Source organism: Pseudonaja textilis, chromosome 3, assembly GCF_049901715.1.
Source record: "Pseudonaja textilis isolate UNSWEBS1 chromosome 3, rPseTex1.2, whole genome shotgun sequence".
NCBI lineage: Eukaryota > Metazoa > Chordata > Lepidosauria > Squamata > Elapidae > Pseudonaja > Pseudonaja textilis.
In genome coordinates, this window is record NC_141992.1 from 90,968,492 (window position 1) to 90,995,089 (window position 26,598).

General features: G+C 42.3%; 1 long non-coding RNA gene across 1 annotated transcript in view; it reads right to left on the reverse strand.

Annotated features, from left to right (window-relative positions):
• Window positions 1-26,170, reverse strand: part of LOC148126210 (uncharacterized) — an 85,803-nt gene extending 59,633 nt beyond the window's left edge. The window contains exons 1-2 of the long non-coding RNA XR_015742585.1: window positions 26,134-26,170; window positions 25,432-25,481 (exon numbers count right to left, since the gene is read on the reverse strand). This is a non-coding gene — a long non-coding RNA (uncharacterized LOC148126210). The remainder of the gene's footprint in view (window positions 1-25,431; window positions 25,482-26,133) is intronic.
• Between the last annotated feature and the right edge of the window lie 428 nt (window positions 26,171-26,598).

Here is a 26,598-nt window from a genome sequence, read left to right on the forward strand (position 1 = left end):
ACGATGATCAGCAACAGTCAATAGGGAAATGCAGGAATGGCAACACTCTCAGAAACCAGGTTTCTGGCTCCATCTTATGGCCATTTGAGGAACCACACCCAGTTACAATATTAGCATTCGCTTAAAGAGACAGCATTAAAATGTCTATCCTGGTTTATATATTTCCAACCCGACTGTCAGGTGACTTACATTCCTAACACACCCCACGAGCCAGATCCAGCCCACAGGCCTTGAGCCTGACCCCCCTGATCTAGTTGAATTTCAAAACACAACAAGAGGTACTCCTACTTCAGAGCAGAAGCTGCTGACTAAGCCCATTATCTTTTCTGGACAGATACTTCTTACTACAGAAGTTAAATAATTTCTTTAATTATAGCTATATTGTCAACAGGGAACTTAACCTGGCAGAAGTCATTTTCCTGCTTCAATGTTGCCATACTGCATGGAAGGGGGAAAGGAGGCTGGAATGCTTTGCTAGACACAACACAGATCTTTCTTGTGAGAACCAAGGCGAAGGAGGAAGGAGGAGATGAATACATGAGAAGTCCACAAATTAACCTAATTGGTCAATGTGATTGATGACACTGGGGGGAAGGGGTCAGTACTGGTTTTAACTATACTGTAACCATAGGGAAAGTCAGAACTGTTTTTCCTTCACAGTGTGCTGATATGATTTACCCAATAAAGAAGTTATTTGAGGAAATATTTGACCTCAGAGTTCTGATTTGCTTGGGTTCATTAGTCAGAACCTTTACAGATACTGTATCAGGAAGGAAATGCTAAAATGGATTGAAAAGTCTTCCTTTGACCAGGTGGAAAGAATATTCTCAGGCCAAGGACTGTCATAGATCAGAGATCTGTAACAAGAACCTCAAGAAATGTATTCTCCCCCCATTGTCTCCATTATCGAAACCTGTTTGATAAAAGCTAAAAGACTGCTCAGTTGGTCATTTCATTCTGAACATGTCTTGCCTTTGTCTTGGTAAAAATGAAAAACTGAGCCTAATGGCAGTAACTTGGGTAATTTCTTAATTCCAAACCAGTACCCAGGGAACAAACAGAATTCTTACATAATTTTGCAAGGGAAGGCTGAAATGGATGCCCACACTAATGATAGAAGCCAGCTTTAGGAAAGGGGAAATTTTAAGCAATTAACACATTTTACCCAACATTCTTGCTTCTACAGCAGCTGAAATCCTATAAGACAGGTAAGTAATGTGCACTACAGGCTCAATATCCAAGGCCAATTTTGCATTGCTCTGGACCACATTTCAAAACTCTAAGGGTTCAGACAGCTAGAAAGAACCAACCTTTTATCTGGCAGCCTGCTGCAGTTTGAAGACAGAGAGAAAGGTGTACTGAAAGAGAAAGGAACGTGATACCTGCTTCAACTTTTTTTTGATTCTGTACTCATCCATTCCCCTTCACCCTGTAGCAACCAATACTGTAGGGTACTTTGGGAGCTATGTCTATTGAGAGAAAAAGAATTGTATACCTTTGGGCTATTATGTGTCAATTCTTCCCCATGTTGGTTTCTTTTCTTAATCTTGTACTTTAATCCAACCTTCTTCCTTTCTCCACCTACACAACACAACATTCTCAGTAGGAAATAAGTGGCAGAAATCTTCTTTCACTTACAGTAATATAGCAGCTTTTCCTTGAGACCTAGTAATAACACAACAGCAGATCATGCAATAATAGTCTTCATTTGTTCGAGGTCACAAGAAACTAACATCTGAAATATTTCTCCAGTTAAAATATTGCTGCAAGACCAAATAACTTCATAGTTTTCTACAAAGAAAGCTCTTTTCAAATAAGCATACTTTGAATATATTTGTTGGACTTTTACTATTGTTTTTTTTACAAAGAAAGACTTAAGATTTTCATGGAGAAATGTTAATAGCCCATGACATAAGACTAATGTCACCAAGGGGAACAAACAATTAGGTGAGAACTGAAAAGATTTCCTGGGAATATTTGAAAAGGGAAAAACCATCAGACCTGGATATTGCTTTTTTTTTCCTGGAAAAAAAAGGAAATTACCATATTAAAAAGAAAGAGAATATGAGCATTTTAAGCAGGGCTTTGATCCAGGTCAATTTGTACTATTTTGAGACACACCCTCATGCATTTCTTTCTTTTCCTTTTTCTCCCATGTTTGGTTCATTTTGTTGAACTAAGATTGAACTGTACTTTTTGCTTCAGTACTTAGGAGCAGATATTTTTTTTGCCTGAAGCATGAAATAGTCTTGGACGATACTATGCAATATTTAGTACAGTATATTTGTAGTTTTCAACACAACTATTAAAGCACTACCACTTTTTACATTAAAAAGAGTTTTCAGCAGTAGCCATTGCTTAGCAGCTACTGTAGTAGAAATGCCTAAAATTGACATAGAGTGAAAGAAGCAGGCAACCATAAATATAAGTCAACAAGAATTCTTGTTATAGCAGCCTTGAGGTGGTCTCTCTCTTCTGAATGCCTGGTTCATTTCACATGAGCTCAAAATGGCACAAACAGATAAGAGAATGTAAGCTGATGATGTAAAGCTATTCAACACCACTGACAATGCTACTACCCTTCAAAAAGACCTTGACTATGTGTCAGAAACAAATGGCAACTTTAAATCTCAACAAATAAATGCTCTATCTTACATATTGGCAAAAAAAATCAAAAAATGAAATGCAAGCTGAATAGTCAAGATCTTGTTGATGATCCAAGCTCTGTAAAGGACCTTGGAGTACTCATCTCAAATGATCTAAGTGCTAGGGCCCACTGTAACCACATAGCCAAAAATGCATTAACTGTTGTTAACCTAATACTATGTAGCTTTTTCTCTGGTAATATCACTCTACTAACTAGAGCATATAAAACATTTGCTAGACCGATACTTGAATACAGCTCATCAGTCTGGAACCCGCATTATATATCTGATATTAATACAATTGAGAAAGTCCAGAAATATTTTACGAGAAGAATCCTCCACTCCTCTACTAAAAGCAGAATACCTTATGCCACCAGACTTGAAATATTAGATCTAGACAACCTAGAACTACACCGCCTTCGATTCAATCTAAGTATAGTATATAAATTTATATATTGCAATGTCCTACCTATCAATGAATACTTCAGCTTCAACCAAAACAATACAAGAGCACAAAATAGATACAAACTAAAGATAAACCGCACCAACTTGATTGCAGGAAATACGACTTCAGCAACAGAGTAGTCAATGTCTGGAATACTCTACCTGACTCTGTTGTTTCTTCCCCAAACCCCAAAATCTTCAACATTAGACTGTCTACTGTTAAGTTTGAGCAATGAGAGGCTGAACCAGAGCATGAGTGCAACAGTACTTTATTTTACAAATAAAGGGCTGACCGTGCTTGCCAAGCCTGGAACTGGCTCGCAGCAATCAGCAGCCAGTTGGACCCCGCAGCCTGCTTTTATAGCTGGCTGCTGGGGAGAACTGACCAATGGGAATGGGGGAATAACGCCCACACAAAGTGAGTGGACCTGAGTGAGAACTCCTTGAGTCCTCAGGACATAACACCCCTTCCCCCAGATGCGAACACGCATAGTCCTTGAGGTAGATGGGGGTTTGTGTTGGCGCCCGGAGCGGCGCAACTCGGGAACATTGTCTGACTGTTCGGTATCAGTCTGTGACGGTTGAGCTGGCATAGTGTCGCCAACACTCTCTCTGGACTGGGCATCCTCGGAAACCACCGGGTTGGTTTCTGGAGTCAAACTCGTGGGTTGGATCCGGTTGATCAACTCTCTGGGCGCTGTTGTCCGAGTTTGGGCTGACCGGGCGACGCTGGCGCAGACTGGTCACTGGGTGCGGTGTGGCTGGGTGGCGGATGGGACGGTTCCCCTTCGACTGGAGACTCTGGATTCTTGTTTGCGAGGTTGCTGAGGCGCCTTCTGAGTTGGTCTATGTGTCTCCTCCAGGCGCGACCATCCTCCAGCCTGACTCTATATGATCTCGGCCCGGTGACGGCGATGACCTCGCCCGGAATCCAAAGTGGGTCCCCAGCGAAATTCCTTGCGAATATCGGCTCCTGTAACATAAAATGTCTAACCCCGAAGTGGAAGCGAGGGAGAGTCAGGGCAGTATTGTGGGTGCAGTCTATCTAATACAGTCCTCAGGCGCCGGCCCATCAGAAGTTCCGCTGGGGACTTATTGGTGACTGCACAGGGGTTGAGTGCTGGCTCATCAGGAACCGTGAGAGTTTGTGGTGCCAGTCATCTCTGCCAAACCTAGCGAGGGCCTCTTTGGTGGTCCTGGCGGCCCTTTCAGCCAACCCATTACTCGCAGGGTGAAATGGGGCTGTGAAAATGTGGCGAATGCCTAGGTTGGCTGCAAAACGGCTGAATTCTACTGATGCGAACTGTGGGCCATTATCGGAGACCAAGGAGTCGGGTAGTCCATGGGGTAACGAACAGGCGCGTTAACACGTTGGTGATTGCTAGTGTGGTGGTCGTGGATAGCTGCGCCACGTCTATCCACTTGGAATAAGCGTCCCACGACCACTAGGAACATCTTTCCATGCACGGGCCGGCCAGATCGATATGGATTCTAGACCAAGGGCGCTGGCGCTCTCCCATCTGGTAGGGGGTGGCGATGGGGGAGCAGGACGGGATTCCTGGCAAATGCTGCAGGAACTTACCCAATTGACAATGTCCTCGTCTAGACCCGGCCACCACACGTAGCTGCGTGCCAACGCCTTCATTCTCACAATGCCGGGGTGTCCCTCGTGCAACGCTTCCAGGACTCGGACGCAGCGAGGTCGGGATGACCACTCGAGTGCCCCACAGTAGACAACCCTGCAAACTGGACAGCTCCTGCATGCGAGTCTTAAAGGGTGCGAATTTGTTATCAACATTGCCTCCCGGCCACCCCTCCTCACCCAGTCGAGCACCTGGGCGGCGTTTGGTCTGCCTTGGTTTTGGCGGCGATGTCAAGGGCGGTGATGGGCAGGTCCAACTGGGTGATTTCAAAAATGGCATTGACAGGAGCTGGGTCTTCAGCCGGAGCGGGTAAGGGGCAGCGACTGAGTGCGTCAGCGTGGGATAGAGTTTTGCCCGGGCGGTGGATAAGTTTGTATGAGTAGGCCGCTAGGAAAAGCGTCCACCTTGTCATCCGAGGGGAGAGGACTTGAGGTGTCTGTTTGTCGCCGGCCAGTAGGCCCAGGAGGGGCTTATGGTCGGTGACCAGTTCGAAGAAGTGGCCAAAAGGAATTCGTGAAACTTTTTCACGGCTGCAACAGCTGCTAGGGCTTCCTTGTCTATTTGGCTGTAATTTCGCTCCGTGGCCGAGGCGTCCTGGAGAAAAAGCGATGGGGGCCTCGGCGCCATTGGCGAGTCGGTGACTAAGGACCGCCCCAATTCCAAAAGGGATGCGTCTGCTGCTAGTACTAAAGGAAGGTTGGGGTCGAATTGGATGAGCACTGCCTCTGACGTAAGTAGTGATTTGACGGCGTTAAACGCCTGGTCTTCTTTGTGCCCCCAGTGCCACGGTGACTTTTTGTCTAGTAATCTGTGTAGGGGTTCGGCTACTGAGGCTTTATGGGGCAAAAAGGATGCATAAAAGTTTAGGAGTCCCAAGAAAGCTTGTAGCTCCGTTTTGGAGGTCGGTGTGGGAGCTTCGTGGATCGCCCTGACCTTGGACTCCAGGGGGTGAATGCCAGAGGCGTCAATTTTATAACCCAGAAAGTCCACCTGTCTAGTGGCAATGGCGCATTTTTCTTTTTTTAACTTGAGGCCATGCTGTCTGAACCTCTCTAACACTGCTCGCACTCTCTGGAAGAGTTGGGGTCTGTCCCTGGCCAAGACCAAGATGTCGTCGAAGTAGGGTACTACACCAGGGAGGCCCTGTAAAATCCGCTCCATGAGGGATTGAAAAATACCCGGGGCAACACTTACGCCAAATTGGAGGCGCTTGCATCGGAAGGCACCCCTGTGAGTGACGATGGTCTGAAGTTCCGCTGTTTGGTTATCAACAGGGAACTGTTGATATGCTTGAGACATGTCCAATTTAGCAAAAATACTGCCCGGTTCGAATGTGTGCAATAAGTGCTGAATGACGGGCACGGGGTAGGCGCTAACTTGTAAATATTTATTGATTGTTGTCTTGTAGTCCGAGCAAATTCTCAGGCTACCATCTTTTTTGAGGGTGTGACAATGGGCGTCTCCCACTTGGCGAAATCTGTTGGCTCAATGACCCCTTGTTTTAGTAGTTTATCCAATTCAGCGTCTAGTTTTGGTCGAATAGCAAATGGAACTCTACGTGGTTTTAATCTGATTGGGACTGCCTGGGGGTCAACGGTGAACGAGATGGGGGTTCCATTATAACACCCCAGCTCCTCGCTGAACACATCTGCGTAGTCAGCGAATAAGGAGTCAGTGTCTGAGGTTGAGACAGCATGGACTCCTGTTAACCCTAGGCCGAGGTGGGGAAACCAATCGAGCCCCAATAAGGTGGGTAGATTGCCGTTAACTACCACTAGAGGTAGGTGGCCTTTAAAAAGCTCTAAAACTGACAAAGAACTTGCCTCTGCCGATCACGGGAATGGCCTTCCCCTGGTAGTCCTTCAGACCGAACTGGCATCTCTGAAGCCGGGTAGTAGATAGGCTGGGGTGGAGTCTCTTGAGGGTGTTCCACGAGATTATTGAGAGCGCTGACCCTGTGTCAACCTCCATGTGGCACGGTTTACCTTCTAGGGAAACGGAGAGAGAAATTTTACTAACAGAGTGGCAAGTACGCCTGGCAAGGCGGTGCGTGCGACAGTTTAATACTTGCCTCTGTGGTCCCGAGTGCGAGGACAGGGGTCTTTGTGCAGCGCTTTGGGGGCTTGGCAGACTCTCGCAATGTGCCCCTCTTATGGCAGTTGTTGCAAACGGCTCCTTTAAACTTGCAGGTGGCCCTTTGATGTGATCCCCACAGGCTAGGCACAGGGTGATGTGCTTGGGTGGACCGGTGTATTCTTGTTTGGCCCCTACCTGCGACCGTCTGTCATTGGTGAGGCGATGGACATCGTTCTCATCGTTGTGGCCTTCCTCCGCTTCCACCTCTTCGGAATGGACTGGGAACGCTGCTAGCTTGGCGCTTGGGCCCTGAATTTCGGTGGCTGAGTTCGTTGCTAGCTCGGCTGCTAGGGCCTCCTCTACCGCTTGCGTGAGGTTGAGGTCTTTTTAGCTAGCAGTCGCCTCTGTAGGTTGAGATCCTTGACCCCACAAACCAATTGATCGAGGAGCATGTCCTCCAGGTATGTTCCAAACCCGCAGTGCAGGGCTGCTGTTCTGAGGCGGCCATATATTGGTTGATGGTCTCCTTACTTGATTGCTTCCTCATTCGGGCGTGAACCTCCTGGCGATTTGTGAAGGCCTGGGAGCGTAGTGGTTTGTGAGGATCTCAAGCAACTCGGACCACGGAACGTTTTTAATTCTCTCGGTGCCACGAGTGCTGCAGCGGTATCGTAAACGGTGGCTCCGCAGTAGATTAGGAAATAGGATTTTTCCGATGCTCTCCCGCATCCGCCAGGCCGACCGCATCGATGTAATGATTGAAGCAGTTCTTATACGATTCCCACTTCTCTTCGTCTGGTTTAAAAGCCGGGAATACTGGATTGGAACTCATGGTGCTGGAACTGCTGGGCTACCTGCGGAGAAATCTCTCTGGGACTACGAACGCTCGTGAGTTACTAGTGATATCAGCTCTGGAAAGGTTTTTTGCTACCCTCTCTTTCTCTCTCTCTGGGTTACCACGTTGGCTGCTAGCCGTTGGAGGTGTCTTGATTCGCGCCAAAAAAGTGGGCATTAGTGACTCTCTACAGCGCTGTGCTGTGATTCCTACTGGCTCGAAATTCAAATGACACCGTTTGAATTTCGCGCCAAATGCAGAGCGGCTGCGGCTCGGCGCTTCACTTTCCCGTAGCGAGGCTAACAAGCGGCTACAGGCGCTTCTAACTATTTGACTCAGACCGCTTTCTCTGGCTGCGGATCTGCGTTTGCTCTTTTTGATCGCTCGTTTCGCTAGCTGACCGCTCTCGCTGGCTGCGGATCAGCGTTTCCTTGTTGCCAGCCGATCGCTCTCTGGGCTGTAGATCGGTGGCTAGTGACTCAGCAGTTGCAAGGTGCTTCTGGTAGCCATCCCATCCTCGTCGCCAGTGTTAAGTTTGAGCAATGAGAGGCTGAACCAGAGCATGAGTGCAACAGTACTTTATTTTACAAATAAAGGGCTGACCGTGCTTGCCAAGCCTGGAACTGGCTCGCAGCAATCAGCAGCCAGTTGGACCCCGCAGCCTGCTTTTATAGCTGGCTGCTGGGGAGAACTGACCAATGGGAATGGGGGAATAACGCCCACACAAAGTGAGTGGACCTGAGTGAGAACTCCTTGAGTCCTCAGGACATAACATCTACTATTGACCTCACCCCTTTCCTAAGAAGTATGCAGGGGGCGTGCATAAGCGCACCAAAACATGCCTACCGTCTCTGTCTTATTGTTTCTTTTTTTTCTTATTTATCTTATTTTATCTTATTTATCTTAGTTATCGAATAATTGTTTGAGAAAATAAATAAATAAATAAATAAGAGAAAAAGTATTGAATGAATGACAGACTAGCCATAAAACCATGATTCTTGTTAAGGTACAGTCAAGAAAGTTTGATGGCCTCATACATGTGGAAAATGCTTTTCATTTAAATGATGCAATTCCCTTATAACCGAGGTCCCCAAACTTGGCAACTTTAAGACTTGTGGACTTCAACTCCTAGAATACTGCAATAATGAGGCCATACTTGGAATACTGTGTCCAGTTCTGGTCGCCGTGATACAAAAAAAGATACTGAACCTCTAGAAAGAATGCAGAGAAGTGCACCAAAGATGATAAGGGGTCCAGAAGCTAAATTGTATGATGAATGGTTAAGGGAACTAGATATGTTTGTTTAGCCCAGGGGTCTTCAAAATTGGTAGCTTTAAGACTTGTGGACTTCAACTTCCAGAATTCCTCCTCCAGTCATGTTAGCTCAGGAATTCTGGGAATTGAAGTCCACAAGTCTTAAAGTTGCCAAGTTTGGGGACCTCTGCCTTATAAGCACTATTATAATGACAATCTGGTGAACCAAAATCCACCAGGTAGCATTTTTTGAGGCACTCTGAAGTAAATCAAGTGTCTCCAAAAGTACTTTCTATGTAATCTCTTCAAGGTGATCCAGTTTGAAGACTAGCATTACATTAAGATGTTTAAACATCAAATTATTCTGTAATGGCTTATAGTACTAGCTGACTCATATCCTTTCTAGGTAAGTTAGAAGCCAGAAGGCTTATAAGAGCAATTGAATAATATGGCACTTTGACTTCTTCTTTCTATGACTACTTTTTCCAATACATTTTATTCTCACTCATTTTCCAATTTTAGTAAAATAGGTAATTGATGGAAGAACAGTCTATAACATCAGTTTAATCACTTTATAGTAGTTTAAGGTCTTGGGGTGAATCATGATATGAAACTTACTTTGGGTTATAATGACCACAATTCAAAGTTCAGATGGAACCAATGCATGAATTACACGTCTTTCCTGCAAGTGGAGAAAAATACGTGGATACAGCTCACATTATATTAGGAGTAGGATGACATAAGAAGGTATATCAGCTTCTATGATCATACTGAACTGAAGTGCCTCTTTTGGATGTGAATGGAAGCAAAGTGGGTACAGTGTGTTACCATGTGTCTAGTCTCCCTGGGGAGATATTGACACCAACTTTAGGATTTTTCCATGAAGGAACTCAAAAGAACTTAATCTTTGTAGGCTTTGTAGCTTTGTTCACAATTAGGAGGTTCTGGTAGTTATTTGGAATGGTAATTGCTCCTTAAATTTTTAATGCTATTGTTTTTTCTTAATAAATTTTTATTGGTTTTTAAGACGAACATAGACAAACAAAACATAAAAACATCAAGCCATCTTCCATATATATGCATACAGTGTGCCGGTTGGTTTACAAATTGTTTTGTGCTTCCATTTCGTAGTCTTTAATTACAATTACAATGTATATATTCTCATGCTATTGTTAGCGTCTTGTTTTGCTTAAGGTTTTACCTATATCAATTTTTTTTAATGTTATATTGTTGTAAACTTTCATGAGTTGTGAGAACAAACAATATACAGAAGTAAAAAGGGAGAAAGAAAATATCAGAACCAGTTATATTTTACTTTACTTGACCTGCTTTATTAATTTATGGGTCAATTTGCCATTGAACCTTAATCCAGTAAAAATTATGGCTAATTTAACCATGAATATTTATACAATACAAACACAGTTAAATGGCAACATATCAATCCAGCAATTGTGTTTGGAGTAAAGGGAGCATTGTAGCCTACATGTGTTTCCCATGATTATTTTAAAGAGGTGAAGACATTCATTTGAAACTTCCTAAGTCTCTTTAAAAAATGGCACAGAATTTCATTTAATGTCTTGCTTCTTGCCTATGACTTTCTTGAAAATAACTGAGTGCAACGTCTTTACACCAATGCATCTAAAGGGTTTATAAAAGCTTCATTGTTTACTTGCATTTTTTGAAGAAGTTTCTCCATGTGAGAGGACTTCACTTGCTAGCTGGGGAATTCTGGGTGTTGAAGTCCCTATATTTTGAAAGTGCCCAGGATGGGGAACACTATGTTTGAGGGCATTTCTCCACTTCAGTGAGGTGAAATACTTTGTAGCATAATTATTAGTATATACTGTAGTTCTCAATCTCCTTGATAGGTCAAGGTAGCTAAAGATGTTTACTATGACCTAAAAATATATAGGTGCTTATTTATTCTAGCTCACCAGAAAATAACTATGCAAAATAAGAGAGTAGTAACTGTGAGAGGGATATTGGAGTCCTAGTGGACAATCACTTAAATATGAGCCAGCAGTATGCTGCAGCTGCCAAAAAAAGTCAATATAGTTCTAGGCTGCATAAACAGAGGGATAGAATCAAGATCACAGGAAGTGGTAATACCACTTTATAATGCCTTGGTAAGACTACACTTGGAATACGGCATCTAGTTTTGATTGCCATGATGTAAAAAAGATATTGAGACTTTCGAAAGAGTGCAGAGAAGAGCAACAAAAATGATTAGGGGATTGGAGGCTAAAACATATAAAGATTAGCTGCTGGAATTAGGTATGTCCAGAGGTGGGATTCTACTGGTTCGGACAGTTTCAGGTGAACTGGTAGTTCCGGTGATCATTGGGCCTCACCCACCAACCCCTGCCCTAGTTTGTTCTTTATTTCCATGTTTTGCTGCTCAGCTGATTCATGTAGCACGGCAGATTGCCACGCCTCGGCTGTTTTACTCACCAGGTCTGCAGTAGAAGGTAAGTATTAGAGCTGAAAATGGGCAGTTTTCAAATGCCGCACGCACTCACTGAACCAGTTGTTACACTGATTGAATCCCACCACTGGGTATGTCTCGTTTAATGAAAAGAAGAACTAGGGGTGACATGATAGCAACGTTCCAATATCTCAGGGGCTGCCACAAAGAACAGGGAGTCAGACTATTCTCCAAAGCACCTGAGGGCAAGACAAGAAGCAATGGGTGGAAACTAATCAAGGAGAGAACCAACCTAGAACTAAGAAGAAATTTCCTGACAGAACAATTAATCAGAGGAACAACTTGCCTCCAGAAGTTGTGAATGCTCCAACACTGGAAGTTTTTAAGCTGAGATTGGACAATTTGTCTGAAATAGTATAGGGTTTCCTCTTTGAGCAGAGGGTTGGACTAGAAGACCTTCAAAATCCCTTCCAACTCTGTTATTCTATTCTATTCTGTAGGCTTGATGAAAACAGGTTATATTCCAATCAGGAATATAACAGGCACATTTAAAGTTCATTCTTTGCTTTAAGCAGCTAAACTGAGGGCCTGGCCTTAATTTATTAGCAAAACTGTAAAAGGGCTTTTGCAAGTGAGCCATGAATTAGCTTCAACCAGTGCTAGTCCATCTTAATTACTTTGTCTATGCATTTGTGATGGCATGGCCATTATTAGAATTAGCAGTTAGATAACATTTACCAGAAGAAGCTAAAGAGACTGACCGCAAACACTAGTTATAGGAAATATTAGTCTACCTGGGTGATTGTGATTTTGTAACTGTGCAGAAGAAAATTGTAAGTGAGCACATTATTGGAACAAAGAAAAATAACCTGAGATGGATGGCAAAGAAATTTAATACATAAATAGAAGTTTTTAAAATGTGGCATTTAACTTAAACTGGGATTAAGGATGTCTGGGCAAAGGTATAGAGGTAAAAAGTTCATCATTGGCATGATAAAACACATCCAGAGATGGGGAGCTTAGCTAATTAATTGCACTCCCATGCTTATTGTTAATGTAAGCTGCCCATGTCTTCAATAAATCAGGAACAACTGGTGACATACCAGGAAATTCTGGTGTGGATATGCATTTTATAATACCAAAATTGCTTGTTGCTGGCAAGCTTCATTTACATTTGGCTTCCAAGCTTATTACTCTTTAATTCTGTCCAGAAATAAAGTGTTGAACCCGTTTCCTCTCTCAGAGTGATTATTGGCTTCAATTGTGCCAATAAACAAACTGATTCTTGACTCATTCTTCCACAACTGTGCTAAGAAACAGACCTGTGACATATTGAGGCATTTTTAACATTTTGTTTTTTGTTTTGTACATAAGCATTTTAGAAACTTGGCTGTTATATTTAATTCATTCGTTAACTATAACTAATTAACTAAATAAAAAACAGCACATTAACATTTGTGTTTTTAAATTTTAATTCTAATCACTGCTACTGAAAGAATTCTGATAAAATGAACTGAATATTTTAAAGTAATACATGTATCTTTAGATGGCAGCCAAACCAACGAAACCTGGAACTACTTTACAGTCCACCCCCTCCTCTAAAACCCCCAAGAACATGTCTAAGGATACCAAATGTTATAATATTATTAAATGTCTAATTTCAGCATCAATTAAATAAAGGAGTGGGAGAAAAGCATACAATATCCATCAGCATCATTTTAATTACAGTTGCAAATTTAAAATGACCACATTACAGCTACAGAGCAATTTAAAAGGGAGCCAAAATAAAATGTGCTAACAAGAATAATTTAATGGGGCATTCTTGGACTGTTGCAGCCATCCATAAACCTCATGGGTTATTGCACTTTCCAAAAAAAATCCAGCCAATAAAAGGCTACATAAAAGTAAACACATCATAGGTATTAAAGAAAGACTACATAAAAGTAAACACATGAGAGGTATTAAACATAATAGTAAACATATAATAAGTGAATCAAAAACTTTTTTAAAACGGTATTTTTTTTTTCAAATAATGATCTCCTGAAGCTATCTAAATGGTTGAGTCCATGGCAAAAGTTTGTCTAGAACCAAGTTGCTTAGTATTTGGTAAATATGAACCCAATGAATTAAATTTAGGATTAAATTTTAATTCTACCGTTCCTTATGTTCATTCTTACTCCATCATTGTTACGTTTTGCATAAGATTAGAATATTGTGTTTGATGCTGACACACTCTTAAAACAAGCATCACAAACTTTAACTAGTACAAAATGCCATTGTTTCTTTTCAAGAAACTAGTGAAGAATGGTCTTCCGCTGTCATTATCTGTTGTTCTTCATTCAGTATGTTAATTCTTATTTTTAATCCTTAGTAGTTGTAGAACTATTATTGAAGGTTGGCTTCCTTCCATATGTTATCTACCATATACTTCATGAACTCTCTGAAATCTTATTGTTATACAGGTTTTTAATGAGTGGATGTCCACTAATTGCATGAATAATCAATTTGGGGGGGGAAGACATCTTATAGACTCCCTTACTTGAAAACCCACTTAGCTGAATCATTCTGGAAATATAGTGGAGATTAGACTTATTGCATGAATGGTTAATTACTTCCAAAAAAGTAAACTCTTTTTTTTATAGGTATAGATATACTGTACTATACTAGATACACTGTATTTGAAAAGATGGGGATCAGATGGAGATCAGACACTTTTTAATGAGCATTTCTATGTATAGATTGTAGAAGATAAAATACAGCCTTAATCCTACTATATATGCTGAAAATGAATAATGAAAAAGAGTCCTTCTACCCGAAGTTTGTATGAAGTCTATATATAAAACAAGAGTTGGACAATGAGATTCAGCTTGTTCTGAATGGGAATGGCCTGCCATATTTGGTCACTGAGTTGCAACATAACATTTTAGAAAGCGTGTTTGGTACAGTGATAAAGCTGTTATATGGAATCTTAAGAATAACTTCCCTGTAATATTGTGAAGAGGAAGAAATAAATGGTTGCTTCCCAAAACTCTTTGTCACTCAGGTGTTGCTTCCCTGTATAATTTAATAATGTGGAACCAGGATTATCAAAACAGTCCAACATGTGATGTTTTACTGTAGTATGGCATCTAAAGGGACATCAATTGTATCTATACTCTACTTCTGCTTTGTTACTACCCTGAAGATCAGAAAACTCTATGATTTTAATCGTTCATACTGCAATCTCTCCACAATTTGAACTGTAGCAAAGTATTGTCCAGTAATAATGGAAATGAGGTACCAATATCTTCCATAGTTAGTTTTTTATTTATTTAGTTAGTTAGTTAGTTTTATCGTTTTATTTACTTGCTTATTTATTAATCAAATTTATTTTATTCTTGACATTTATATGGATGCCCGAAGGGACTCTGATCAGTGCACAAGAAAATTATGAAACACTCAACATATAAAAACCATTATGATTAAAATATGTTTATTCATTCATCAACTTTATATGGCCACCCATTTCACAAACAAATGGCTCTGGGTAACATACAGTAAGACTGTAACACAGTTGTCATATAAAAAACAATTGTTATTGAAATATGCTGGTTACATGCTGATCACCTTAATGTTATTCAATGTTAATTTTTTAAATATTTCAGTGATATAGTTTCTGGCCCACAACCATAATAAAATTTACCTGCATATGTCTATTGCATATATATTTCACTAAATGCATCACATCATAGTTTCTTAGATCCTTTCCCCAAAACTATAAGCAAAGTTAGAGATTATATTGAAGAAACTCAATTGGATGATGTGAGTATCAGTATATTCATGTGCGGGTGGGGGAAAAGGTGGAAGATACTGCAAAATGCAAGTATGATACATGCTGCTTTTTAATTAACCCAGTCTTAATCTATTTGGTAATCCCTGTAAAAATGTAATTTAGCTTGATATATTTTTTTAGCCAAAGAGTATTTTTACAGGGGATATAAAACTATAAAATACAGACTAATATTTGATTTGCTATTATATTACCTATGTAATCAGTGCAAAATCTTCCAACCCAGGCAATGAAAGGCAAAGAGAAGAAAGAGTTATTCTTACAAATGGAAAAACTTCACAATCTGTCCCAAGTTCCATGGAGCTCCATTGCTGCAATTTGAGTTGTACCATTTTCGAAGTGGAAGAAAGCTGGCTTGACTGCCTAAGCAGTGACCAAACAAGTATCAATAGATAGGCCTTTTGGGGCTCCTGTGTCAAAAATTGTGTGTGCGCTGGCGCTCGCATGCCAGCACCCAGAAGGCAATGTGCCCCTCTCATCGCCTGCACATGCACACGTAATTCCCCATGCCCCCCATGCCGTTCCCCCCCTTACCTGCACTGCACCTCACAGCTAATTTTTGGATAGCTTGAGGCCTTTTTTGGCCTCCCAGGGGCTTGAAAAAAGCCTCTGCAGGCCAAATAGGTCTGTTTCATCACTTCTGGCATTACAGGAAGTGACGAAACAAGCCTATTTGGCCTACAGAGGCTTTTTTCAGGCCTCTGGGAGGCCAAAAAAGGCCTCAAACCAGCCAAAAATCAGCTGTGAAGCACATGCATGCGCAGTGAGGTAAGTTTGCCTCGGCTTGTGTGTCAACACAAATGGCTCTACGTGCCACCTGTGGCATGCGTGCCATAGGTTTGCCATCACAGAGATAGGCCCTCTTAACTAACTCTAATGGAGTTGGTCTGAAAAATATGAATGCCCAACAGATGGTGACTGTTCTATATTAGCAGGCTTGAAACCCTGCATCCCTATTGGTCCAGAAAGACAGCTACCTGATTGGACAGTCAGGACGGCTGTGATTGGCTCGCTAGGAGTCTACCGTGATTGGATGAAACCAATCGCGGGAAACTCAAAGCAATGTCATTGGCCATCTAGCCGCGGCCAGCTCTATAAAAAGAGCCACCACGAGCGCTGTTTTTACCTGGGACTAGCCTGTAAAATAAAGAGCTGTTGTTCACTTAACCTGAGTCTCTCGTCTCTATGAGCCCAACCTGCTGAACTTAACACTGGTGATGAGGATGGGATTGTGAGACAACGATACAATCCAGCACGTGGCAAACGGCACAAAAACAACCATCAAGATGGCCAGCAATGCCACGCCACTCGCACCTTTTAACCCGGCCACTGAGGACTGGCCACTACATCGACTGGTTTCAGAAGTTTTTGGAATGCAGCAACCTGAAAGACGCCAACGGCAATCGGAAATGGGCTGTATTTCTAACACACTGTGGGCCCGCCCTGTTTAAAATGGCCAAGGCTTTGGCAAAACCAGTGGACGTCAAGGCAATGGATTGGGACAACCTCGCACCCATCCTCCGAAACCACTACGCCGCAGCTGTGCCTACCCTCATTCGCCGGCACGATTTTTACCGATGAGACCAGAGTGAGGAGGAGAGCATCAGCAAATTCATGACTGATCTAAGGGACCTTGGAGGTTTGTGCGGATTCACTGACCTAGATGAGGCCATGCGAGACCGGGTCGTCCTCAGCCTAAAAGACCCCATACTACAAAGCAAGCTGATAGCCAAGGGCGATATCTCCCTCACTGACACCCTAGCCGAAGCAACTGCAGCAGAAGCCACCCGCAAATCGGCAGCCCGATGCGGCGATCAAACGGAACCAACCACCATCCTGTCAGCGAGACGGTTTCATCATTGGAGAAACACACCACCACCACCCACCACGGCAACATCGAATTCCCCTCTGACAGCGACTACAAGGAGGAAGAGATTCACCGACTCCAGTCAGAGCGCGATCGACGGAACCGGCGGGGTCATATGTTGGGGTTCCAGTGCGCCAGCTGTGGAGGCAATCACCCCCGTTCTGAATGCCGTTTCCTTGACGCCATTTGTCGGCATTGCGAGAAGCGGGGGCACATCGCAAAAGTATGCTGAAATAAACGTAACCACAGTCCCCGGCATCGAGGTGGCAGCCCTAGACAACGACATGGCACCCCCCCAAGCATCGGGATCACCAGACTGACAGCTGATGGAGCCAAGATGGCTGGAACAAACGATTCAACGAGGCGCCGAGAAGAGACCCACCAAACGGTTATCATCGGCCATTCATCAACCATAGATGCCTGAAAGGTACGCGTAGTGGTGGACATCGAAGACCAACCATGCACCATGGAGGTGGACTCTGGATCCTACCTTTCCATGGTCTCGTGGCACACCATCAAACGCCTAATACCCAGCATTCACCGACATGTGCTAAGCGACCAAAAGCTGACCCTCAGAGACTACCAAGGGAACCGCATTCCCGTAGCTGGCATCAAGCACTTCAAAATCACATTCAAAGGCCACACCAACATACTGCCACTCACCATCATGGACAAAGACCACCCCAGCCTGCTCGGGCTACAATGGTTCGTGCCTCTAGGAATAGAAATGTCAGGCATCCACCACACAAACAAAGAAGATTGGGAGGCAACACTCACATGGGATTTCCAAGATGTCTTCAATGACACTTTAGGCAAGTACAAGGGGTCCCCAATCTCTTTCAATCTCAGCCCCGATGTCGCCCCCATCCGTCTCAAACCACGGCAAGTGCCTTTCGCTCTCAAGCCCAAAATCAACGAGCAACTAAATAAGCTCATCGCGCAAGGGGTACTAGAGCCTATTGACCATGCCCGCTGGAAAACGCCTATAGTCACCCCTATCAAGCCAGATGGCTCCATAAGAATCTGTGGGGACTATAAGGCCACCCTCAACCATGCCCTACAGCAAAGTGCCTACCCCGTGCCAGTAGTTCAGCACCTCCTGCACTCACTGGGGGGAGGCCGGATCTTTGCGAAGCTCGACCTGGCACAAGCCTATCAACAGCTGCCAGTTGATGCAGAAACCGCCGAGGCACAAACGATTGTAACACACCAGGGGGCATTTAAATGCAACCGCCTCCAATTCAGCGTCAGCGTCATGCCCGGGGTCTTCCAAAGCCTCATGGAAAGGCTGCTACAGGGAATTAAGGGAGTAGTGCCTTATTTTGATGACGTGCTAGTGGCAGCGGCTAATAAAAAACAACTAGAAAAACGTCTAAGGGCCGTACTACAAAAATTCAAAGACTCTGGCCTGAAAGTTAAAAAAAAGAAATGCCAACTATGCACTGAGAGAGTTGAATTCTTGGGGTACCTCCTAGACAAACACAGAATTCACCCCACCGAGAAAAAACTCAAAGCCATCAAGGAAGCCCCCAGACCGAAAAACAAGATGGAACTTCAGGCATTTTTAGGACTCATTAACTTTTATAATGTTTTCCTACCCCAAAAGGCGACCGTGGCAGAACCATTGCATAGACTGTTGGATAAAACCACCTCCTGGACTTGGGGAAAACGGGAAGAAAATGCCTTTCAACAGACAAAAAACCTCTTAACCTCTGACGCAGTCCTCATCCAATATAGTGAAACCCTACCGCTAACAGTCACATACGATGCATTGCCTTTTGGAGTTGGGGCAATTCTCAGTCATACCTTGCCAGATGGGAAAGAGGCACCCATCGCCTTCTTTTCAAGAACTTTGTCCAAACCGGAAAGAAACTACAGCCAGCTGGACAAGGAAGCCCTAGCGATTATTTCCGGAGTGAAAAGTTTCCACGAATACGTCTACGGTAGGACCTTTTCAATCATTACTGATCACAAACCCCTGCTTGGCATATTGGCAGGCAACAAGGCCACCCCAAACATCCTGTCACCTAGGATGACTAGGTGGTCCGAGTTCCTGGCTGCCTATAATTACCAGCTCACTCACCGACCCAGTAAGGACATTTTGCACGCTGATGCTTTAAGCCATTCCCCCCTTCCAGACGAGCAAGACGACCCAGCAGCCACGATACCAGTCCTTCAAATAGAAACTCTACCCAGCCCTCTCCTGACTGCGCCAGACATTGCCTGTGAAACAAAATAAGACAAGCGGCTGGTGAGAGTCCTGAGCTGGATAGAGAGGGGTTGGCCAGAAAATGACAAAACCGAACCTTTTAAAGCCTTTAGGAACCGGCAAACTGAACTTTTCTTGCAAAAAGGGTGCATACTTTGGGGAGACCGGATGGTAATACCAGAGACCTTACAAAAACGAGTACTGGACATGTTGCATGATGGGCACCGAGGCATCGTCCAAATGAAAGCCCTGGCCAGAAGTTACACTTGGTGGCCAGGGATGGACAAGCAGATCGAAACATGGGTAACCGCCTGCAACAGATGCCAACAAACACGATCCAATCCCCCCACAGCACCACCCCTGGAATGGGAAACCCTGAGAGGCCCCTGGTCACGGATCCATATAGATTTCGCCGGCCCCACTAAAGGACACACATTTCTGATTACCATCGATGCTTATTCAAATTGGCTGGAAGTTAGCACTATGAAAACAACAACTACTGAAGCCGTCATAATGAAACTAAACAAACTCTTTGCCACACACAGTTTGCCAGACATGCTAGTGTCCGACAATGGACCACAGTTCATGGCGCTGGCATTCGAACAATACCTGGCTGACCGAGGCATCAGACATGCTTTAACATCGCCCACTCACCCAGCGGTGAATGGGCGGGCAGAACGAATGGTTCAGTTTACCAAAAAAACCATACAAAAAATAGAAGACGGCAACATTCAGATAAAAATTAATAAAATGCTACTCATACAACATATCACGCCTAACACAACCATGAACAAATGCCCAGCGGAATTACTTATGGGCAGAAGACTCCGTTCACCACTAGACCATTTACACCCCACATATAATCCGGAGAAACCCCCAGGCTCCACCAGCCGACACCACGCATTCAACATCGGCGACACTGTTTTTGCAAAAAGTTTCACCAGAGATCCTCTCTGGGTACCCACACATATCACCCAAATAACCAGACCCCGGTCATACCGCCTAGAAACAACCGATGGGCGAAGCTGGAAGCGACACATCAACCAGTTACGGTCAAGGCTAGCCAGCACACCTCCCACAGACAGTAATAAAGAAATCAGAGGGAGGGGGAAACCTCAAACATTGAAAAAGAAAAACTCTTAACGCAAACAGAACCCCCAATCAGAAACCAAACAATCAACCAATCATACTCACCTGAAAACGCAGGACCATTGCAGATGGGTGCTTGACCTGAAAGGAGTAGCCGGACAAACTCGACCAGCCCAGAGAATCCAGGCAGGAGTGGCAGAGCGAATCACTTGACCAACCCGGGCAGACCAGGCAGGAGTCGCAGCTATAGGCCCGGCTCACCCTTCCAGGCGGTTCCACCAAGATGGTTGAGAGCGACGTGGAGCCCGTCTGAACCAGGTGACGACCAGAGACCTACTAAGACGCGCAGGTCAAGTAGGCAGGTCTGAAGACCCGCCTACCTATGCAACTACGTCACCCCACCCCTTGGACGAAACCAAGAGGGGAGGGGTGTTCCATATTAGCAGGCTTGAAACCCTGCATCCCTATTGGTCCACAAAGACAGCTACCTGATTGGACAGTCAGGACGGCTGTGATTGGCTTGCTAGGAGTCTACCGCAATTGGATGAAACCAATCGCGGGAAACTCAAAGTGATGTCATTGGCCGCCTAGCCGCGGCCAGCTCTAAAAAGAGCCACCGCAAGCACTGTTTTTACTTGGGACTAGCCTGTAAAATAAAGTGTTGTTGTTCACTTAACCTGAGTCTCTCGTCTCTATGAGCCCGACCTGCCAAACTTAACAGTGATGAAGATCTACAACAGGTCTATTCAACTCTTTGCCACCATCTATTCATCATTTGTACCATTGCAGCCCAGATCTTTAGATTTTTTTTTCAGCTTATTTCTCAGATAGTGTTAATAGCAAATTAGATTTTTAAAAATTAATACATGATTCAGCTGGGTATATATCTCAATTTCATTTTCAGACATCCCGCTTAATAGATGTTGGGAAGAGGAAAGCAACATTTGGGGAACTAATTAAGTATGCTTTCCCTTAAAGAAGTAAAGCTGAATTCATATTCAAAGACCTATTTGTGTATTTCAGAACATATAATATGAACACACAGAAATACTGAAGTTTGAACATTAAATAAACAATGCAATAGTTTTAAATTTGGTCACTTACTAGCTCTTAATCATACTCAACAATAAAATCATTTCTGACATGTTATACTATAATATTTTCACTCTGAGAACCTTATCAAAATTTGACTCTCATAGCAGCTGTTCTTAGAATTAAGCTGTCCTTCCATGGATATGTCTGTCCTCCCAACTACTAGCAGCAAAATCCCTTCAGGGAAATGCTAAGTCCATCATCAATATGCATTTAAAGTATAAATGCTTTATCTCTCATTCTTACACTTCATGGGAGCCTACAAATCAAACATTAATTCAAGCATTAGAATTCAAAGAATGGTACAGCTCACCCCCACATTTTACAGAAAGTAAGGCAAATTCTTTCCATTATGAACTTGGGAGAAGACCTTTCCTGAAAACAAGTTTCGTTGAGTTTCACATTCAGTTACAGTCTAACAGAGTTGGGCAAAAATCAGGAAGGGAATACGTGAATCACCTTGGGGAATTCTGAGAATTATAGTTCTAGTACATATAAAAGACACTAGGTTTAGAGAAGGGAGTTCTATGGCAGGAATGGTAAGGTGATGCACTCCAGACATTGCTATGTTTGACCAACCCTGGCCATAATAGTTAAAGATACAATGTAGTAGAGTTTCTACCTGATATGTGATACCTGAACTATGACACCTCAGATACCAGTTCAGGGTATCTGAGGAACTGGCTTACCCTGATGGGACCCACTTCCCCATTCATTCCAGTGGAAGGGGCCTACTTCGGATCCAGAGATGGTATTCAGCAGGTTCTGACCAGTTCTGGAGAACCAGTAGTGGAAATTTTGAGTAGTTTGGAGAACCAGCAAATACCATCTCTGGAGATTTTACAGTATCCTTCCCCTGCCATGCCCACCAAGCCATGCCCACAGAACCTGCAGTAAAAAAAAAATGAATCTCACTACTGTTCAGATCCCCTTGGCCAAAGAATTTCGGCAGTTGGAGTCTAGTACCAAAGAGTCATTCCTGCTGTGGCCTAAAATCTTGACTTTTCTGCTTAGCCTGTGATTCCGATAGGGGCCTGCTACATTGGAGGTGGCTGACAGGGTAGAGAAGATTCTCATCCTCAGGCAGCTTGTCGTCTTAGTTCTTAACTTTTAACCTTTTTATTCTAATTTGGCTGGGGGGGGGGGGTTGCCCTTTTTATCTTTTTATTATATTGCAAGTTGCCCAGAGCTGCTGTATAACTGAGATGGATGATATAGAAATTTGTTAAATATATAAAAATACCCGAAAGCCAAGAAAAATGGTAGAAAGGAAGTGGGGAAAAAGTAAACTGTATCATAGCATCTTGTGTAAACCAAGCATGGTAAAAGGGATACATTGGAGGGATTGGAGGGAGGAAATATGGTGTTACTTTCATCAGGAAGAACTTAAAAAGAACTCTTTGCTTTCCATGCTAAACTCCAGATCAGGTCATTGACAAGAGTCCTAATTCTGCAACTATGAGCAAAGACTAACACCCTCCCTCATGGACTTATGCATAGGTATACTTCTATAACATCAAAAGATTACAGCAACAATTGCAAAGGTCTCCGTGCTTGTTTATCACTATCAACCCCTAACTTTTAACAATTTGCTCCTCCCTTCCATGCTGGAAGTAGCTTTGATCCTGCTTCAGGAACAAAGCTCATAATATGAAAGAGACAACTTAAGCAGCTGGTGCTATATTTTTGAATAACGCTGCACAAAAAAGTCAGTCTTTTATTTTGTCACTTCTTTTCTTTTTAAGGAGGTCCCTAGAAGAACAAGGGAGCCCTTGCTTGGAATGCAAAGGGTCCCAGAGTCAATCACTAGCCCAAAAGCCTGGAAAACCTTTACCATATGAAGTTAATGCCAGACTAATAATCAAATTAATGATTATTTCTCTTTCTCAGCTCAGGTCTGTTAAAAAATAATTGCCCACTTGTTTTATACAAAAAGGAAATATGGACATATGGTATTTGATATCAACATTTTGAGGATCTAATTTTAACAAAGAGGAGAGAACTATGGTGCTACTTTCATCAGGAAGAAGTTAGTAAGAACTTCTAGAAAGAGTGATGCCATCCTTATTCCTAGTCTGTGCCATGAGGAAATAATTATTTTTAAATCCCAGTGATCATGGTTACCATATTATCTGTGGTAAAGAAATTAAATTTTTAAAAATCCTTGCTTGATTAATTGTAGTTGATTGGAATTAGACTAACCAAATTGAAGCCAACATGTTAGTCATTGCTTGAATTCTATGATTTCTCATGAAGTGGAAGCTTTATTGAATTCTACAGGAGTTGTTATATACTAAATCCATATAACATTACTGACCAAGTCATGGATAATTTCTATTTTAATTTTATTAGGAGCTAATCACAGCACATTTAGGCTAGATTCAATCTTTTTTTTTAAATTTAAACAATCAAGTTATTTCATTTAAAATGAAATGAAACTGAATATGAAACTGAATCACAAGTGCTAATTATGTCAAAAAAAGTTTTAAGAATTTGTCTTTTTCAGTTTTATAATTTTACCATGAGTCTGAGTTAGAGATTAAAAATGATACATTCTTGATAGATTTATATTGCCATTCTCATGTAAAAGAAAAATAGTACTAATATTGAATGTTTTAGTCTTGAGTTGATGGATGTAAAAATACAACTGGTTTTTTTAAAAGTTCTTTTTTCATCTTATTATTTCTAAAGATATTTAGTTGCATCACTTACAAGAAAAAAAGGAAAAGAAGAAAACTAAGGATGGAAAATTGAGAAAAGAGACATAATTTTAATCAGAATACAATTTTTAATTTTTCTTTGTAAAGAAAAATAAAATAAAAAATTAACACATATCCCTGTAGTTTTCTTGATAAAATTTTGCAAGTGGTTTGTCCTTGCCTTCTTCCTAGGGCTGAGAGAGAGTGACTGGCCCAGGCTACCAACTGGCTTTGTAAGTAAGATAGGACTAGAATTCATCCAATTTCTTGCCCAGTTGATGTCTTAATGTCTATATCACACTGGTTTTCTAAATAGATACTGGTTAGAAACTTTCTATCTCTGAATAAAAACTGCTCAGCTATAAAACACTAAACTGACCATTTCATGTATGTCTATATTTGTTTGTGCTAAGATCAATTATTATGATGTGAATGCATTAGTAGGGAAAGGCGCGAAGTTTTTTAAAAAGGACATCCAAAGGATTTTATATGATGGCAAATAATTGAATACAAAAAGGATTGGATTAGCCATTGCAATGAGATTTAAGTATTTGCCTTCCTGGAGAGAACACCACCTAATCAAGGTGCAAAGAAAAAGATGTGTATTGCAAGAATAGAGAATAATATGCTTTTCTCGGATCATAATTATACATTTTTTATCTCTTGGCATGTTTTTGCTTTTCTGAATGTCAGGCACTCTACATGGATTAAAGGGTTGTACAGTAGTATGATAAAAAAAGAATTGGATGAATTAAAAATGACAAAAGAGCAGCATGTTACTAGATCTAGAGAGTCCTTCACATTTCATTTTCTGAGAGGTTGGTACTTTTGGAAGAAGATAAGAGAGGGAGGGAGGGAGAGAGGGAGAGCACCCCTTTGAATACCTAAAATTCATCTATGGTTTAACACCCTGCAAGGCACAAGTAAGTAACACTGGGGAATCTATTAACTACTTAATACTTAACTGCTTAAAGAAGAATGGGATTAGTTGCAGAATTGTGCATTTCCTCCTTTGTTTCCCATTGTCCTAAGAAGGCCCTCCTTTTTCAGAAGTGAGACTTTCACTATAACAAAGAACAAAACCACAGAAAAGAGCAAACCACAGAAAAAGTTAACTTTTCTTTTCTGATGTACAAAATGTGCCAATGCAAATTAGCAGTTAGCAAACAACCTAGATAGAATTTAATGTAGTTTGTAATGGGAACAACATGATGCAGAGAAGAAAAAGGATGAGTTATTCCCATCAGAGACAATAGTCTAGGAGCATTGTGATAACATTTTTCTTGCTTAGAGAACCCCAAAATTCAAGGGTTACCTTTCTCACCTCCGTTTAATTCATTTCTGTTGCTTGTGGTGACCCTCGTAAGACAAAATCTGGAATTAGAAAAATAAAACAAGTGGGGGAAAAGAAAAATGAGATATTCAGAGGAAAATGCAATGATACTTGTTAGCATTTTTGAACATACTATTTGAAGCAGGACATTTGGGGAATGAATGATCTTAAAAATCAATTTTACTTAAATAGGCTAGCATTAGCTAGGGGCTAATTTTTCAATTCAGTTTAGCATGAAAGCTAAACCAAAGTAAATCCCAGGTGAGATAAGAGAAATCTCAAGGAACAGTCTTTATAGGTAAGCTAAAGATAATGCTGGAAATCCAACAAATTGCTGTTTACAGTAAGACAAGAACAAAGATATCATAATATCAGAAATAGAGTCAAGATTATTAATGTTAACTCTGGTGAGTTAACAGATGTTTCCAATGGAAACTAACATATACTTGAAGAGATTGGATGCAATATAATACTGACATTCCCCTGATTATGGCAAATGCATGTTTTTCATGGCTGACTTCAAGGTTTTGTGGTCTACAGAGTCAAAAGCCTTTGTATAATCAATGAGGCCCAACTAGAAATATTGTAAATGCAAATTTAATGTAGTTTGAGAACTATTTACAACTTTTATTTTAGTTTTGGAATATAAATGTATATATTCCAGTCTCTTGATTGCTGCTTTGCTTTTCATACCTGTTTTACAGCCCATTTCTTCAGCTGCAGTTCGAAATTATGATGGTGTTGAATGAAGAGACTTTGGATCCCTGCTCAAAGCTCCAACTATTGTAGCACCCCTGTGATCAAGTAATCAAAGTTTAGGTGCTTGGCAACACACCTGTCCTTAGCATAGCAACTCCTCCCCCCCACACACACCTACATACAGGAGCCTTGACTATTTAGGACATTGGTATGTGAGTTTCCTCCCTGGTCTGCCACTCATAATAGGCCTGGGCTTCCTCTCTACCCTAGAAGTCTGACTGGTTTTGGCTATCAGCCCCAATGGTGTGCAAAAACTTGCCCAGGCTAGAAGGTCTTGGATTGCTAGGCCCATTGCTACACTCATGAGAGTCTGGGTCCTTCTCTCTGCCCTGCATGTCTGTATGGGAAGGCCTTGACCAGTTCAACCCATCAGTGCCAAGAAATTTGGCACAAGCTGGA